Source organism: Podarcis melisellensis (assembly GCF_964234715.1).
Source record: "Podarcis melisellensis genome assembly, chromosome: 9".
NCBI lineage: Eukaryota > Metazoa > Chordata > Lepidosauria > Squamata > Lacertidae > Podarcis > Podarcis melisellensis.
In genome coordinates, this window is record NC_138541.1 from 36,071,462 (window position 1) to 36,078,963 (window position 7,502).

The window sequence follows — 7,502 nt, forward strand, 5'->3', positions numbered from 1 at the left end:
TTTAAGAAAATGGGGGAGATGTATCCGTGCATAAGATGCCTCCTAATTTTTGACATTATTTTTAGGGGGGGCTAGTCTTATACACAGAAAATAGGGTAATTTCGATTGCATGCAAAGGAGAATACGTAGCTTAGCTCTTACCGTGATTTGTATTGCTGATACTATATACGCCAACCTCAAATTCAAAATAAAAAAAATAGGGAAGCTACTGTTGAAAACAAATTTATAGCTTTGATGCCAAACAAATATATTGGGTTGTTAATGGTATAAAGGTGTATTGTTTATCCATGGGGTGTGACTACAGTTTTAACATTTTACAAGGCAACTGGGACACATACTGAAACTTCCACAAGACTTAATTCAACATGCATATCAGTTGAAAAGAATTAACTCTCACTGGCATTAACATGGAACTATATATTTCTGTGAATCTGCTCACCTTTCCTGCATACTCAGAACCTATAATGTATGTAACACTAAACTAAGCAATGGGTTAGTATGGTAGCAGCAGGACAGAGAGAAGCAGCAAAGTGGCTATGATTTTCTCTCTGGGGACCTGTACACTTGCTTGTTTTCACTTAGCCACACCACTACTGCCCATTGTATTACAGTAGTGTGTTCTGGTTAGCATTTATCAAGCTGTCTTATAAGGAGGTAGCAAAACAGAAATAGTAATTATATCAGATTATATATTTCATTGAGCCAACCAGTTGTTTACAACTTTACCGGTGAAACTGAATATGTTACATGGCTAGCCTGGTGGCTGCTCTCAAAACGGAGAAAATGAGTAGCAGATTATGTAAAGCCAAGAACATAGATCAAAACGAATTAGATTTGCAAATACTACACATTTGGATCTGCGACATTGTTGTTGAAATATGAGATCCTAGTAATTTCTCTTGGCAAGACCTAACAGCCTACTATTTAGTTCTTATTTCAGTCGGTCCCTGAAGAGATGTTCCAAATACATCCACAAAGCCATGATTGGTGGTGAGCTCCCTCTTGTGTATGGCAGTGGAAGGAGGCCTCCTCCAATATCCCTGTAGATCAGAGCTTTCCACACTTTTCATGTTCGTGACACACATGACACAGTACACACACTCCATTTGACTGGGAATGCCCATCAACTTTGTGGGGGCCCAATCTCCTCAAATATTCTATTGTGTGGGCCAAAGCTCCCACGGCCCCTAGGAGTTGGCTACCATGTCCACCAGTATTTCCTCTCCTTTGTGGATCATCCATTCTTGAAATGGATAACTATCAGCAATTTAGCCAATGAAACATAATGTATAGGTTATGAGATCTTCCAAGAGGGTTCAGCCCATCACAAAAGTGAGGCTTCATGCTTCTTTGAGGGTTAACTGGCTAGTATGACCTATCCATTCTTAAGGAAATCATCCTTGACTTCTCACTGGAAGGACAGATTGTGAAGCTGAGGCTCCAATACGTTGGCCACCTCATGAGAAGAGAAGACTCCCTGGAAAAGACCCTGATGTTGGGAAAGATTGAGGGCACAAGGAGAAGGGGACGGCAGAGGATGAGATGGTTGGACAGTGTTCTCGAAGCTACCAGCATGAGTTTGACCAAACTGCGGGAGGCAGTGGAAGACAGGAGTGCCTGGTGTGCTCTGGTCCATGGGGTCACGAAGAGTCAGACACGACTAAACGACTAAACAACAACGACAATGCTTTTAGGTACAAAAACTTGCAAGGCCCTTGATTAACCATGCATCTTGCAAATTTCTGAACCTGAAAGAATGTTAAAAGGTGTGCAAATATCCCTTCTCTAAGTAGATTTGAAGGCATAGGTATTCAGCCAGTGGTGGCATAGAACAAGTTGCTGTCCTCAATTATGGCTGGATGATTTCTACAAACTGCAGTGATTTGGCAGGGCCGAGGGAAGTGTGGGAGGCACGATTTAGGGGTAAAGTGGGCTGGCAGGGGGTGGGATACCATCAGGATTAAGCAGCCCATTAGACTATTTTGAGCCAGAGTAAAAGTTAAAATAGCACATTCCTGACTGCCGCAGTATAAAAATCTCTGTTAAGGAAGGAACCATCCAGTAGCCAAGCCCACCCTGCCTATAATATCAAACTCAAATTCCCCAAATAAACCACTCTTTGAAAAACTTCAACAACAAAAAATCAACAGCAATAACACCTGTTTTTAAAAGTATTCTGTTGCTTTTTCACATGTAACAAACATAATTTAAAATACAATAAACAATAGCAGCTAGTCTGTCATTTATTGGAACAAAAGGAGTAACAGAACCCATTTATAATGTCTATTAGAGACTCGTATCCAACAGGTCTCTCCAGATGTTTTGATGGGTCTGGGCAGTGATGTAGAAGGATAAAGGACTCATCTTGCCTCTAGTCACTCTGATCGGGCACATCAGTTTCTCAGCCAAGGCAGTGGACCACATCTGAGCATACTATGCTTCTATTGCAGAATGCCAACCTTTAGCTATTTCTAAATGAACAACTACCAGCAAAAATGTCAGCATCTCCTGAGGAGATAAATGTTGATTTGATTCATCTATTCTTCCCAGCAGGGCTAACAAGGGAGTTGGAGATACCTGGGTTGTTTTGACATCTTTCTCAATTACCTTCTGATGCTCGCTGACCTTGGATTCTGTTTCTGTAGTACTCACAGTTTGCAAGTTGCTTATTAAGTTTTACTTCAGAGTCTTCCATTTCTCTCTAGATCATTCTTTGATTTCCCCTGACTTACTGAATGTAATTAAAATTATTTAACTTGAAAGTGCAGTTTGATATGTTTGGCAAAAGCAATTACTTTTAAAACTTATTTTATTTTCCAGCATAGTGAACATCTGCCTGACAGGATGCAGCTAATTTTAGAGGCTACTCTGTTGCGAGGATGGCAGCAAATGAATCTTACTTCTCTGCCACCACAAAGTCAGCGCAGCGCCAGCCAGCAAAGCTTTTTTGAGTGGTTAGGGGCTTATCATATCTGAACCAAGAACAAATCCTTGGAGGCCTACTGTGACCAACACTTTGTTGAAAGTTGCTGACATCAATTCTAATTTAGGTTGGTTCTACACTAAGACTGTGAACACACCATACAGTGGTGCCCCGCAAGCCGAACGCCTCGCAAGACGAAAAACCCGCTAGACGAAAGGGTTTTCCGTTTTGGAGGCGCTTCGCAAGACGAATTTCCCTATGGGCTTGCTTCGCAAGAAGAAAGCCCATAGGGAAATCTCCGGGGACCTCTTTTAAATGCTAGCGGTGGGGAGCAAAGCCTTTCCCCCCCCTCCGGCCTTCAGAAGAGGTCCAGGAAGGCCGGCGGGGGCCGAAAGGCTTTGCTCCCCACCGCCAGCATTTTAAAAGCAGTCGGGGATAGCAGGGAAGCGCTTCCCGCTATCCCGGATGGCTTTTGAAGGCAGGCGGGGGGGGAGAGCAAAGACTTTTGCCCCCCGCCCGCCTTCAGAAGAGGTCCTGGACCTCTTCTGAAGGCTGGCGGGGGGCAAAAGTCTTTGTCCCCCCTGCCTGCCTTCCCGGGGGCTTTTAAATCGCCCCGGGACAGCGGAGAATTCCTCCGCTGTCCCAGGGCAATTTTAAAATGCTGGCGGGCGGCAGTGAAGGCTTCGCTGCCGCCCGCCAGCATTTTAAAATCGCCCCGGGACAGCGGAGAAGTCTCCGCTGTCCCGGGGGCTTTTAAAATGCTGGGGGACGGCGGCGCTGCCGCCCGCCAGCATTTTAAAATCGCCCCGGGACAGCGGAGAAGTCTCCGCTCTCCCGGGAAGGCAGGCGGGGGGGGGGGGAGCAAAGACTTTTGCCCCCCGCCGGCCTTCAGAAGAGGTCGGGGGACAGACTGTCCCCAGACCTGGTCTGAAGGCGGTTTCCATAGGAACGCATTGATTGATTTTCAATGCATTCCTATGGGAAACCGTGCTTCGCAAGACGAAAAACTCGCAAGACGAAAAGACTTGCGGAACGAATTAATTTCGTCTTGCGAGGCACCACTGTACATTTAAAGCACATGACTTCCTCCAAAGAATCCTGGGAACTGTAGTTTGTTAAATGTGCTGGGAGTTGTGGTACTGTGAAAGGTAAACTGTGCCATCGAGGAAATGGTTTTTGAAGGGAATAATGTGATTTAAATGAATGGTGCATACAAATCCAAAGGCTGCCTACATGTTACCAGCTTAAAAGGCAACTAGTCATTCTTTTTATCAAAGCTGGTTTGGGGGAAATGTGTCAAAATACAGTATTTCATTAGAAACAACAGGATAGATCTGGCAGGTCGCTAAAGTTATGTATACACCACTTCCCAAACCTGCAGTGGGAGCACACAGGATGCAGAGTAAAAGGGAGTGTGTGCACAGCCTAGGTTTTCTCAGCATTACTAAATATTCTCTCTTCCATTTTAAGCTCTAAGTGGAATTAAAGCAACGGTTCTACACTGCAGTTAACATTGTAATTTATCTCCATTCACACCCAGCAATGCAAATGGTGTTAAGGGAAAATGGGGGTTGTGCATGTAGGGCAGACCCTTCAAGTGTCCCTAATTTCCAGGAACAGGCCCTGATGTAGAGAAGCCGTCCTGGTTTCTGATTTGATCCTGGAATGTCCCACTTTACCTTAAAGGTAAAGGGTAAAGGGACCCCTGACCGTTAGGTCCAGTTGTGACCGACTCTGGGGTTGCGGCGCTCATCTCGCTTTATTGGCTTTATTGTACAGCTTCCGGGTCATGTGGCCAGCATGACTAAGCCGCTTCTGGCAAACCAGAGCAGCACACGGAAATGCCGTTTACCTTCCTGCCAGAGTGCTACCTATTTATCTACTTGCACTTTGATGTGCTTTCGAACTGCTAGGTTGGCAGGAGCAAGGACTGAGCAACGGGAGCTCACTTTACCTTAGGACGTCCCTATTTTCATCAGAGAAATGTTGGGAGGTATAGTAGGATGTTCTTTTCCAACGGAGAAATGTTGGAGCTAGAGTAGGGGGGCGCATGCATGTGTATCATTTGAAGGGATGGGTAAGGAAAAGAGTGCAGGAAGTGAAATTGACAACTATATGAAGCTAGTAACAGCTGTCATCAGAGGATCTGAAGTGTCATCAATATATGGATGATACCAAACTCTATCTCTCTGTCCATATGAATTAAGAGAGGTGGTTGAGGTGTATTGCTTATTGGCAGTAGTGGGCTAGATGTGGACCAAGAATTTGAAGCTGAATCATAAATCGACAAAGGTGTTTTGTGTCCCAACTTCTCATATCTGGGAGGTGAGATGTGACCTGCTCACCTTCTCTGTCTCTAGCCCAGTGGGAGAGCACCAGCAAACAATGTAAGCGAACAGAATGGCAGTTGCCCCTGGCTGCTTGCTCATCTGTTCTTTCTCTCTCTGAGCTGTGATGGAGACTAGGCCCAAAAGCAGAGGGATAATTAGTGGGTGATCACAAGGAGGAGAGAGGCCACTGGGGGATTTTATCCAATGACCCCCCCCCAAAAAAAAATCAAGCTGGCGCAGGTGATTTTTGTTAATATGGGAGGGAAACTCGGAAACTACAGCTAATCCAGAATGCGGCAGCTAGACTGGTGACTGGGAGTTGCCGCCGAGACCACATAACACCGGTCTTGAAAGACCTACGTTGGCTCCCAGTATGTTTCCGAGCACAATTTAAAGTGACATTTAAAGCCCTAAACAGCCTCGGCCCAGTATACCTGAAAGAGCATCTCCACCCCCATCGTTCAACCAGGACACTGAGCTCCAGCGCCGAGGGCCTTCTGGCAGTTCCCTCACTGCGAGAAGCAAAGTTACAGGGAACCAGGAAGAGGGCCTTCTTGATAGTGGCGCCCACTCTGTGAGACGCCCTCATCAGATGTCAAAGAAATTAACAACTATCTGACATTTAGAAGATATCGGAAGGCAGCCCTGTTTAGGGAAGTTTTTAATGACTGATGTTTTAAGGTATTTTTAATTGTTGGAAGCTGCCCAGAGTGACTGGGGAAACCCAGCCAGATGGGCGGGGTATAAATTATAATGATGATGATGATGAACATTTCCATACCCGCCTACATTTTTCCAATGAAAATAGGGACATCCCATTCCATAATGATAATTTTACTATTTATATCCCACACATCTTATTGGGTTGCCCCATCATTCTGGGCAGCTTCCAACATATGTAAAAACATAATAAAACATTAAACATTTTTTTAAAAAACCTTCCTTATACAGTACAGGATTGCCTTCAGACAGCTTGGCGGTTGGATAACTCTATACCCTCCAACATTTCTCCAATGAAAATTGGGACATTCCAGGATCAAATCAGAAACCGTGGTGGCTTCTCTAAATCAAGGACATCCCTGGAAAATAGAGACACTTGAAGTGTCTGCATTTCTGTGACTGTGTATTCTAGCCAATGTAGGCTTTACAACTGCCATAGAGAAAACAGCAGTATTTAGAGGTGTTCGACCAGTGCTTGGAAGCAGAGATGGGTTGGATGAAGGTCAGTAAACAGAAGCTGAATCCTGAAAAGACAAGATCTTATGTTCTCAAGTTCTCATGCCTGGGAGGTGGGTGCAAATCCACTACTTGGGCTGCTCTTGGATTCAACACTGTCCCTGGAGGCTCAGGTGGCCTGAATGGCTAGGAGTGCCTTTTCCCAGCTCCAACTGGTCTGCCAGTTGCAGCCTATTTTGGACAGAAATTACTTGGCTGCTATATGGAGACTCAGGAAAAGCCACAGAGGCCTGTTCTTGTCCTGTTTTTTTGTCATTTTGCTTCTGTAAAAAACTGCCTGCTTTAGAATTTAGGAGGGTGAGCCACAAACATGTGAAGCCCAGATAACGTTGCTTGGCAATTTTCAGGAAAACCTCCCTCTGCCAGGCATCTCTCCCCTTCAAGGTCTCCAGGCAGTGTGTCCTGTTTCGATTAGCGCAAGGAATCTCGAAAGAGGGAAAGGAAGGGGGGATGCTTATAAAAAGTATGAACAAAGGCTATTTGGGGCGGATTCACCATCACACTCAGCTGAATAAACAAGTGATGATGGGAGACCAAGGCAGCTTGGGCCTGGTTAGCAGACCCCAACGGCTATACTCCATTCTTTGGTAACTTCGAGACTGGATAGTTGCAATGTCCTCTATAGGGGGCTACCCTTGAAGATGACTTGGAAACGTCCAACTGATCCAAAATACAGCGGCCATATTACTGGCTGGGATCCTATTTAAATTTCATATAAGCTGTTTTAAAACAGCTACACTAGTTCCCAGTTCATTTCCAGGTCCAATTCAAGGTGCCCCAAATGGCTCAGGCCCCAAATATTTGAAAGGCCACCTCTTTCCCTACAGAGACTCTTGGGTGTTAAAATTAGCAGAAGTGGGCCTCTTGATAATTTGGCAGCTATCTATGCTCCTATTCATTGGAAAACACATGAAATGATCAGCCCCAATTGTTTAAAGCACTGGTCTTTAAGTTGAACTGGTGATGTGGGGCTCACTGTCATTCACATCTTTCTCTAAAGTGGGTGATGAGAG